Genomic DNA, 12,226 nt, shown 5'->3' on the forward strand with positions numbered 1-12,226 from the left:
AAATCTGACTTTGTAAGCTATAAAGGGGCCTAACAATGGTGTGGAGAAATAGAGGATATCTAACAGTGTTTTCAGTATTACCAAATATATTTCATGTGTGTGGCTTATATTTTGATACCCCCGCAACGAAGTTAGGGGGGGTATACTGGAATCAGGTTGTCCGTCCGTCTGTCTGTCTGTAGACACATTTTGTCCGGACAACTCCTCCTAAACCGATGGGCTAATTCCAATGAAACTTCACACACATATTAATGATCATGTGTAGATGTGCATGCCACTTTTTTTTTCTCAAAACTATAGTTGCTATGGCAACTGGTCACTATAAACAGGTTTTCCAATAAGAACCATAACTTTAAGTTTGTCCGGACAACTCCTCCTAAATCGAAGGGCCGATTTCAATGAAACTTCACACAAATATCGAGGACCATGTGTAGATGTGCATGCCATTTTCTTTTTCTCAAAATTATGGTTGCTATGGCAACTGGTCACTATAAACAGGCTTTCTGATAAGAACCGTAACTTTAAGTTTGTCCGGACAACTCCTTCAAAACCAAAGGGCCAATTTCAATGAAACTTCACACAAATATAGAGGACCATGTGTAGATGTGCATGCCACTTTCTTTTTCTCAAAATTAGGGTTGCTATGGCAACTGGTCACTATAAACAGGATTTCCGATAAGAACCATAACTTTAAGTTTGTCCGGACAACTCCTCCTAAACCGAAGGGCCGATTTCAATGAAACTTCACACAAATATAGAGGACCATGTGTAGATGTGCATGCCATTTTCTTTTTCTCAAAATTATGGTTGCTATGGCAACTGGTCACTATAAACAGGCTTTCTGATAAGAACCGTAACTTTAAGTCTGTCCGGACAACTCCTTCAAAACCAAAGGGCCAATTTCAATGAAACTTCACACAAATATAGAGGACCATGTGTAGATGTGCATGCCATTTTCTTTTTCTCAAAATTATGGTTGCTATGGCAACTGGTCACTATAAACAGGTTTTCCGATAAGAACCATCACTTATAAGTTTGTCTGGACAACTCCTCCTAAACCGAAGGGCTGATTTCAATGAAACTTCACACAAATATAGAGGACCATGTGTAGATGTGCATCTCACTTTCTTTTTCTCAAAATTATGGTTGCTATGGCAACTGGTCACTATATTACTGGGTTATCTTAGTTAGCCTCTAATTAACAGTTTCAATTCACCATTGACTCGTGCAGATTGCGGGGTATTAGTCAGCCATCCTGGAGACAGTTCTAGTTATATTTCACAAGTGCTGCACTAAACCAGCTAACTAAATACTAGCCACGCGAGTGAAATATATTTGGTGTTACTGAAGATACTGTTTGATATTCCGTTTATTACATTTTATAACAAAATATAGTAAGGAAGCTTAATCTCTCCCAGAATTCATTGCGGTTACCTGCCAACGGCTCACAGATGTAAATCAAACTGAAACGTGACTGAGAACTATATGCAAAAGCTTAATTTTTGCCATTGGCATTTGTAAGCAGTATCTTAATTGGTCAAATAAAAAAAGTGATATTTCTCACTGTGAAAGATATCTGAAAAAGGTTTTTTTTTTTTAAATAAGTGAACAATAACTATAAAAGATTGATTATTTTTTTGTATTTCACTGGTAAAAATATAATAAATAGAGTTTGTGTATTGTGGCCATGATACATAACTATAGTGCTGTTTAGTGCTGAGGGACACTATGATAGTACTGTGTAGTGAGGGACACTATGATAGTGTTGTGTAGTGAGGGACACTATGGTAGTACTGTGTAGTGAGGGACACTATGATAGTACTGTGTTGTGAGAGACACTATGATAGTGTTGTGTAGTGAGGGACACTGATAGTACTGTGTAGTGAGGGACACTATGATAGTACTGTGTTGTGAGAGACACTATGATAGTGTTGTGTAGTGAGGGACACTGATAGTACTGTGTAGTGAGGGATACTATGATAGTACTGTGTTGTGAGAGACACTGTGATAGTGTTGTGTAGTGAGGGATACTATGATAGTGTTGTGTAGTGAGGGACACTATGATAGTACTGTGTAGTGAGGGACACTATGATAGTACTGTGTAGTGAGGGACACTATGATAGTACTGTGTAGTGAGGGACACTATGATAGTACTGTGTAGTGAGGGACACTATGATAGTACTGTGTAGTGAGGGACACTATGATAGTACTGTGTAGTGAGGGACACTATGATAGTACTGTGTAGTGAGGGACACTATGATAGTACTGTGTAGTGAGGGACACTATGATAGTACTGTGTAGTGAGGGACACTATGATAGTACTGTGTAGTGAGGGACACTATGATAGTACTGTGTAGTGAGGGACACTATGATAGTACTGTGTAGTGAGGGACACTATGATAGTACTGTGTAGTGAGGGACACTATGATAGTACTGTGTAGTGAGGGACACTATGATAGTACTGTGTAGTGAGGGACACTATGATAGTACTGTGTAGTGAGGGACACTATGATAGTACTGTGTAGTGAGGGACACTATGATAGTACTGTGTAGTGAGGGACACTATGATAGTACTGTGTAGTGAGGGACACTATGATAGTGATGTGTAGTGAGGGATACTGACAGTACTGTGTAGTGAGGGACACTATGATAGTACTGTGTATTGAGGGACACTATGATAGTGTTGTGTAGTGAGGGACACTATGATAGTACTGTGTAGTGAGGGACACTATGATAGTACTGTGTAGTGTGGGACACTATGATAGTACTGTGAAGTGAGGGACACTATGATAGTACAATGTAGTGAGGGACACTATGAAGTTGTGAGGGACACTGATAGTACTGTGTAGTGAAGGACACTATGATAATGCTGTGTAGTGAGGGACACTATGACAGTACTGTGTAGTGAGAGACACTGTGATAGTACTGTGTTGTGAGGGACACTATGATAGTGCTGTTTACTGAGGGACACTATGATAGTACTGTGTTGTGAGAAACACTATGATAGTGTTGTGTAGTGAGGGACGCTATGGTAATACTGTGTAGTGAGGGACACTGTGATAGTACTGTGTAGTGAGGGACACTATGATAGTGCTGTGTAGTGAGGGTCACTGTGATAGTACTGTGTAGTGAGGGTCACTGTGATAGTACTGTGTAGTGAGGGACACTATGATAGTACTGTGTAGTGAGGGACACCATGATAGTACTGTGTAGTGAGGGACACCATGATAGTGTTGTGTAGTGAGGGAGACTATGATAGTACTGTGTATTGAGGGACACTATGATAGTACTGTGTAGTAAGAGACGCTATGATAGTTCGGTTTATTGAGGGACACTGATGTTGTGAGGGACACTATGATAGTACTGTGTAGTGAGGGACGCTATGATAGTGTTGTGTATCGAGGGATACTATGATAGTACTGTGTTGTGAGGGACACTATGATAGTACTGTGTAGCGAGGGACACTATGATAGTACTGTGTAGTGAGGGATACTATGATAGTACTGTGTAGTGAGGGACACTATGATAGTACTGTGTAGTGAGGGACACTATGATAGTACTGTGTAGCGAGGGACACTATGATAGTACTGTGTAGTGAGGGACACTATGATAGTACTGTGTAGTGAGGGACACTATGATAGTACTGTGTAGTGAGGGACACTATGATAGTACTGTGTAGTAAGAGACGCTATGATAGTTCGGTTTATTGAGGGACACTGATGTTGTGAGGGACACTATGATATTACTGTGTAGCGAGGGACACTATGATAGTACTGTGTAGTGAGGGATACTATGATAGTACTGTGTTGTGAGGGACACTATGATAGTACTGTGTAGTGAGGGACACTATGATAGTACTGTGTAGTGAGGGACACTATAGTAGTACTGTGTAGTGAGGGACACTATGATAGTACTGTGTAGTGAGGGACACTATGATAGTACTGTGTAGTGAGGGACACTATGATAGTACTGTGTAGTGAGGGACACTATGATAGTACTGTGTAGTGAGGGACGCTATGATAGTACTGTGTAGTGAGGGACACTATGATAGTACTGTGTAGTGAGGGACGCTATGATAGTACTGTGTAGTGAGGGACACTGTGATAGTACTGTGTAGTGAGGGACACTATGATAGTACTGTGTAGTGAGGGACACTGATAGTACTGTGTAGTGAGGGACACTATGATAGTACTGTGTAGTGAGGGACACTGTGATAGTACTGTGTAGTGAGGGACACTGTGATAGTACTGTGTAGTGAGGGACACTGTGATAGTACTGTGTAGTGAGGGACACTGTGATAGTACTGTGTAGTGAGGGACACTATGATAGTACTGTGTAGTGAGGGACACTATGATAGTACTGTGTAGTGAGGGACACTATGATAGTACTGTGTAGTGAGGGACACTATGATAGTACTGTGTAGTGAGGGACACTATGATAGTACTGTGTTGTGAGGGACACTATGATAGTACTTTGTAGTGAGGGACACTGTGATAGTGTTGTGTAGTGAGGGACACTATGATAGTACTGTGTAGTGAGGGACACTATGATAGTACTTTGTAGTGAGGGACACTATGATAGTGTTGTGTATTGAGGGACACTATGATAGTACTGTGTAGTGTGGGACACTATGATAGTACTTTGTAGTGTGGGACACTATGATAGTCCTCTGTGGGACAGTGATGTTGTGAGGGACAGTATGATAGTCCTCTGTGGGACAGTGATGGTGTGATCTATGCACCTCTCTGACAATAAAGGTATATTCAGTATATCTGCCGACATCAAGCTGTCTTTATATCGTAGCTGCTGTTATACCACACACTGATATGCTACTTTTTGTCTGTGAGATGTAATGAGGTTTCCCTTGGTAATAATGTACATTTATTGCAGATATCCTTTACATAGTCTGGAATAACTGTCTATTAGATAGGTTTTATCTTCATAGTTAGCAGATCTTCAGCAGGAAAAATCTTATTTATTTATACCAGGTTTCTGTGAAGATTATTTGTTTTTAGATATATGTAGGACCAGGTTTAATGATTGACATTTTTATTATGTCATGTGTTTTGTTTAACTGACACAAACTTGCATTTCTCACAAATTTCTTTGACTTTAAACTGTTAACTTGACAATAACATATGGGATGTGTCCTGAAGTCAGTATGTTTACATTTATATTGACTGATGTTTATATGGAGTCTTCTTATTTATTTACAGGTTGAGTGTGAAGTCAGAAGATATTTCCAACTGTTTCAACAACATTTGAGAGCAGTATATATTAGAGGTATGGAATTATACAACACATCTGTTACTCTTAACATCCCTGACTTGGGGAGTATAACTGGTTACTGGCTGTGTATCCATTACTATTCAGTGTATTGTAAGTATAAACTGATGTCACACTTCCCAGTCAGTATATAATCAGTATAAACTGATGTCACACTTCCTAGTCAGTGTACTATAAGTATAAACTATTGTCACACTTCCTACTCAGTGTATTATAAATATAAACTGATGTCACACTTCCCAGTCAGTGTATTATAAGTATAAACTGATGTCACTCTTCCCAGTCAGTGTATTATAAGTATAAACTGATGTCACACTTCCCAGTCAGTGTATTATAAGTAAATACTGATGTCACACTTCCCAGTCAGTGTATTATAAGTATAAACTGTCACTTCCCAGTCAGTGTATTATATGTATAAACTGATGTCCCACTTCCCAGTCAGTGTATTATAAGTAAATACTGATGTCACACTTCCCAGTCAGTGTATTATAAGTAAATACTGATGTCACACTTCCCAGTCAGTGTATTATAAGTAAATACTGATGTCACACTTCCCAGTTGGTGTATTATAAATATAAACTGATGTCACACTTCCCAGTCAGTGTATTATAAGTAAATACTGATGTCACACTTCCCAGTCTGTGTATTATAAGTATAAACTGATGTCAAACTTCCCAGTCAGTGTATTATAAGTATAAACTAATGTCACACTTCCCAGTTGGTGTATTATAAATATAAACTGATGTCACACTTCCCAGTCAGTGTATTATAAGTATGAACTGTTGTCACACTTCCTAGTCAGTGTATTATCAGTATGAACTGATGTCACACTTCCCAGTCAGTGTATTATAAGTATAAACTAATGTTACACTTCCCAGTTGGTGTATTATAAGTATGAACTGATGTCACACTTCCCAGTCAGTGTATTATAAGTATAAACTAATGTCACACTTCCCAGTCAGTGTATTATAAGTATGAACTGATGTCACACTTCCCAGTCAGTCTTATAAGTAAATACTGATGTCACACTTCCAAGTCTGTGTATTATAAGTATAAACTGATGTCAAACTTCCCAGTCAGTGTATTATAAGTATGAACTGATGTCACACTTCCCAGTCAGTGTATTATAAGTATAAACTAATGTCACACTTCCCAGTCAGTGTATTATCAGTATGAACTGATGTCACACTTCCCAGTCAGTGTATTATAAGTATAAACTGTCACTTCCCAGTCAGTGTATTATAAGTATGAACTGATGTCACACTTCCCAGTCAGTGTATTATAAGTATAAACTGATGTCACACTTCCCAGTCAGTGTATTATAAGTATGAACTGATGTCACACTTCCCAGTCAGTGTATTATAAGTATAAACTGATGTCACACTTCCCAGTCAGTGTATTATAAGTATAAACTGTTGTCACACTTCCCAGTCAGTGTATTATATGTATAAACTGTTGTCACACTTCCTAGTCAGTGTATTATAAGTATGAACTGATGTCACACTTCCCAGTCAGTGTATTATAAGTATGAACTGATGTCACACTTCCTAGTCAGTGTATTATATGTATAAACTGTTGTCACACTTCCTAGTCAGTGTATTATAAGTATGAACTGATGTCACACTTCCCAGTCAGTGTATTATAAGTATACACTATTGTCACACTTCCCAGTCAGTGTATTATAAGTATAAACTGATGTCACACTTCCCAGTCAGTGTATTATAAGTATAAACTGATGTCACACTTCCCAGTCAGTGTATTATAAGTATGAACTGATGTCACACTTCCCAGTCAGTGTATCATAAGTATAAACTGTTGTCACACTTCCCAGTCAGTGTATTATAAGTATAAACTATTGTCACACTTCCCAGTCAGTGTATTATAAGTATATACTGTCACACTTCCCAGTCAGTGTATTATAAGTATGATTTGTGTCACACTTCTGTTACATTTCCTGGTATTACCCAGTAGTTACATGAAGTGATGTGATATTTTCATGTGATATTGTTTTCTATGATTACACCTGTAGACAGAGATTGTCAAGAGATATTAAATGATAAAACAACTTCTATATGTCTTTGAGCTAGGTTACATTGACTCTCTTCATTTTCAGGACACAACAATTAAAACAAATCTTTAGTGGTTTTAAAAAGAGTCCAGTTATTTGTCTGCCTGTACTGAAGTCCATATATTGACTGTCATTTCAGTAGTCTGTTTACAGACTGAGGGGATCCTGGGGGAATACCACATACTCTATAGCTCTTGGTTTAGGTGTCACAACTGTTATTTAAGCCCAAAACATGTCCAGCTGTAATTACATAAACACTAGCAACCATTAAATGAAAACATTTTCTGAAGGTGTTAAGAAAAGGAAACAAAAGAGGCAGCACGTGTCTGTCGGGATTGTTAGTTTAGATACACACACGGCAGCAGCTGTATAAAGAGCTGGCTCTCCCGATACCTCCATCACACAGGCCAGGCAGTCGGGAGGACAGGAACAATTAAAAAAACAGACACTTGAATGAAAAATTCAGGTACGTTTAACACAGCAGACTTGGGGAGAGGAATTATAAAAGTCTCCTGCTGTGCTGTTACGTACTTGGGTGTTCTGTCGAGGAGCACATGTCGTGGTTCAGCCTCATCACTGTGCTATCCTCCAGTGCTGAACCCAGGGCTACAGCCTGGAGCCAGTGTTAGTATTGTCAGCCAACCATTCTACACACAGCTTTTTACTTGTAGTGAAATTGTCCTATAAATTATGACTTATGCTCCTGGAGCAAGACCTTAAAAAGGATTTCAAATTTGGATTTATAAGTGGTGTTTGAGCGAGAGAGTTGGAGAAGATTGGAGGTACCAATTAAAGGTAGGACCTTGTGTTTTGGTTTGCTTTATACTCGTGGCTGGCACATATTTCCTAAGTTTATTGATTGTGTAGTCTGCTCGACCTTGTGTATCACTCTGGTATGTTGGAGGGAACAGCCTCATGGCTTCTACTTCTCATGCCTAGGGTCTGATCCCTTATACCAGGGACCTCTGACACGGACATGTCATAATGTCACAGGAAATCTCCCTCCAGGAGGCTGTTATAGGGAGGAGATTTCCCAGTAAACACACGACCATCAGTAGAATAAAATCTGTACACCTTTAGAATGTTGACATTTTAGTTCTTGTTAGAGTAAAAATAGCTAGATTCAGTAGAATAAAATCTGTACACCTTCTACAGAATATTGACATTTTAGTTCTTGTTAGAGTAAAAATAGCTAGATTCAGTAGAATAAAATCTGTACACCTTCTACAGAATATTGACATTTTAGTTCTTAGAGTAAAAATAGCTAGAGCTATTTCCGTATATATTATAATCACTGGAAATGGATGTTTTTGTGTATATAATAATGTTGTTTACAAATGAGTGAATGTAAGCGCTTAACGACTGGTTGTGTTTTATGAAAATTGTTCGACCATTTTATAAGCAGTAAGTATTTTTCTGTCAACCCATAATTTTCCTAGATAATTGATTGAGAATGACTGACATTGAGACATCTGTCTCCCTAAAACAATCACGGGAGATTGAGTCCAGCTGTCCGAGTTCTTCTCAATGTTGTATTTGACATTTGGCAGACAAAATACCTTCAGACAATTGGTTTTCAATGTCTGCCATATAATCCCTCAGTAACGATTAGACCTATATAATTTTGCAATGAATTCGAAAATCCCATCATACTTGGGACAAGGAGCTGTATATTGACAGCTAGTCGATGAGTACCTCAAGGATCTTTTTTAAACAGTTTTAAAGATTTCTTTCTGGTCATGTTTACATTGACATCCAGGTCTGAACATATCGGGAGACTGCAAATGACTACCTTAGTCAGAATATATCAGAAGACTAAAATTTCAGTTGGAATATATCAGGAGACTGCAATATATTTCAGTTGAAATATATATTGGGAGACTAATGTATATTTCAGTTGAAATATATATTGGGAGACTAATGTATATTTCAGTTAAAATACATCGGGAGACTGATGAATATTTCAGTTGTTTCAGTTGGAATATATCAGGTGACTGAAATATATTTCAGATGAAAAATATTGGGGGCCTGATGTACAGGCCTGATTTCAGTTAGAGTATATCTGCAGACTGCAATATATTCCAGTTGAAATATGTATATTGGGAGACACCTATGTTTCCGATTTTTATTTGAAGATTGTAATCTGCTTTCGAAAGATAGAAATTAAATAAACATTAAATTTCCAAGTTTGAAATGTCAGTTTGACTTATTGAGGTGATAAAAACACACATATATCAATGTCAATTTAACTTTTAAAATACAACTCTTTTAAGAAGTTAAATTGAAATTCAGTTATTAATGATATTCTATATTTGTCATATAAATATATAATTTGTATGCAGGTAACTTGTAATTTGCTCAAATATTTCAATTAATTATAGGTTGTTAAAGCTAAAATATATCAAGTGATTTTGCTTTTGCTTTTAAGCTCAAAAATACAATATGAATGTATCGAGATAACATTAACATTTTTCAAATATTTGCAACTCTCTGAAATTATTAAGATTATGGAGCAAAACTTTCAAGTGACTTCTAGTCATTTTTCAGAATGACAGAGTTTGGTGCTAATTATGCGTCAATGTGACGACATTATTGTGACATTGTTGTATCAGTACGGGGATTTCACAGACAATTACGTTATGTAAATCTATTTGTCACAGCTGGTACAAAGTGAGTATCATCAGTGAGCACAATCTATAAACAGACTTGTTCATCTGTGTTTCAAATTTGTTTGTCAAACAACATCAGGAAACTGCTAGATTTGTGGTGTTGTAACATACGGAGGTGTAGAATTTTTTTCCCTAAGATTTTTAACAGAGATCCCTCCTATTGTTTACTGTAAACATGTGGTATATCCTTGGTTTGGTTACCATGGTAACACAGTAACAGAAATAAGATGATACTTTTACAAGTTTTGTGAATTGCAGAATTTTTGTAGGTTAATAAACCAGCTGTTTTTCCTGGCAAACTCATACAGCATTATCAGCTTAACACTGTACATCGCTGTATACCGCTGTATACCACCGTACACTAACTCTCCCTTGCTTTGTCATGTTTGAGAAGGGAAATGACAAACTTTATATATAAATAATTATAATGAAATAATACTTATTGTGTGACCTTGTTTGACCTTGTTGTACTTTGTTCCATATTGTTCTTACTGAGTTTTTAAAGTTGACTGTTACTATCATATCAGAAAGATTCTGCCTGGCAGGTTAGCCAGAATTTCTGTAAGGGATCATCCTGTTTGTTTACACACCTAGACCGACAAATTGAGGAGCATGCCCATTACATCTACATATTGGTTATCTAGTGTAAATTAGAGAAAGATCAAATTAGACCATTTAAATAGTTCCATCTTTTAACAGAAATAACAAATTACAAGCCCATCCTTTCATAGCTTACTCAGAATTTATCCAAATAAACATGGAACAGTAGGCAGTCTTGACCTTTTAACCTTGAAATTGTTGTCACTTTGACTGAAATGTACGTGCTTGGTTCGAAGATCTTGTCATTAAATGCCTTTATAGGTTTATCTAATTATAAAAATGGTTGTTTAATTGAATTACCTGTTTTAGTTCCTTAATTTCATTCATTCAGTTTATAGCCCCCTCTGAACTCGTGAAGCTCTTGCTGGCATTGTATGAAGTCAAATTTTGAAAGATGAAAATTCATTCATTGTGTATATATAATTGTAAGCTGCATAAAATGCATTTGTGTAACAAGATGTGTTCTGTGTATGCAAATTCATATGATTTTTATTTTTAAAATAATATCATGTTTCTATTAGAAATTCATTATCTGTTCACTGATATATGTTTGTATTTATGGGTTGATAATTTGAATTCTTATTTTGCATTGTTATTCAAATTTCTCATAAAATCAGTACAAAACATACATGTATTTCATTGATAAACCTGATTGAAAGAGACACAATTCTGATAGTCAATCCTACTGGCAGGCATGTCTTCATAATGTAACGTGTATTTCCAATTAAATTAAAAATTGAATTTTCAATAGATTTAAATTTTCATTCTCAGAGATGAATCCTTAAATTAATTAGAGAAATACATGTAGTTAGTGTCATTTTTGGGAAGGTAGAGAAAGTATATCATAAAACACAAAAGCATATTAAAGTGTTGTCATACTCAAAATCAATTTTCGAAGTGCAGAATATGAAAATCTTGCCATGAAATACCCTTGAAAGAGAACAAAACCAGGTGTTCTGAAACGGTATAAATTGCATCTAATCTAAAGCATCAATAATGCCCTGTTTTCAAAGTGAGAACCAGGATAGTGAAAATGAAGCTATGGAGCAGCTGGCTTCTTTATGATTAATGAGCATTTAACATGATGAATTTCATATTGCAAAGGTAAACAAATTTCCTGATAGGAACATGATGGCAAAATTAACACCAGTTCTAGCTTATCTTATAACTAACGTGACTCTGCTCAATAGTAGTATAATTCCAATATATTCAGCTTATTTGGAATTTAGATACATTGATCAAAATCATTCCCATTTAGATTTTCATATACAGCTGTGACCAAGTAAGAAATATTGCTCTAAAGTGGATACACAACCTGTCTAAACAAGCACCTGTCTTAAGAGAATTTCCTAATTACAAAGTATGAGGTCGATCTAGTGATGCAGGTAAGCGGAGATTGATAGGATGTAATTCTGATTTGGACTGTATCTGGTCAGGCATGTGTACTCGGAGCTTCATTATCTCAATATCTGACAGCTGACCATCAAACAGTGGCCATTTTCTGTAATGACCTGCGATAGCCATTCATTAGTTTGCTTGGTATCTTATGGCTGGTTGTGGTCATTTCTCAGACCATTATAGATATTGAGCACAATATTCTACA

General features: G+C 36.8%; 1 protein-coding gene across 5 annotated transcripts in view; it reads left to right on the forward strand.

Moving 5' to 3' along the window:
* LOC117344307 (zinc finger CCCH domain-containing protein 10-like) overlaps nt 1-12,226 on the forward strand; it is a 234,247-nt gene that overhangs the window by 84,345 nt on the left and 137,676 nt on the right. For 4 of the 5 annotated variants that reach the window (XR_004536149.1, XM_033907011.1, XM_033907016.1 and 1 more), the window contains exon 3: nt 5,217-5,283. The gene's annotated coding sequence lies outside the window, so the exon portion shown is untranslated. Of the gene's footprint in view, nt 1-5,216; nt 5,284-7,766; nt 8,150-12,226 lie in introns of those variants that run through there. The other variant, XM_033907013.1, reaches the window with a different exon arrangement.

The sequence above is a fragment of the Pecten maximus genome, chromosome 15 (genome assembly GCF_902652985.1).
Source record: "Pecten maximus chromosome 15, xPecMax1.1, whole genome shotgun sequence".
Classification (NCBI taxonomy): Eukaryota; Metazoa; Mollusca; class Bivalvia; order Pectinida; family Pectinidae; genus Pecten; species Pecten maximus.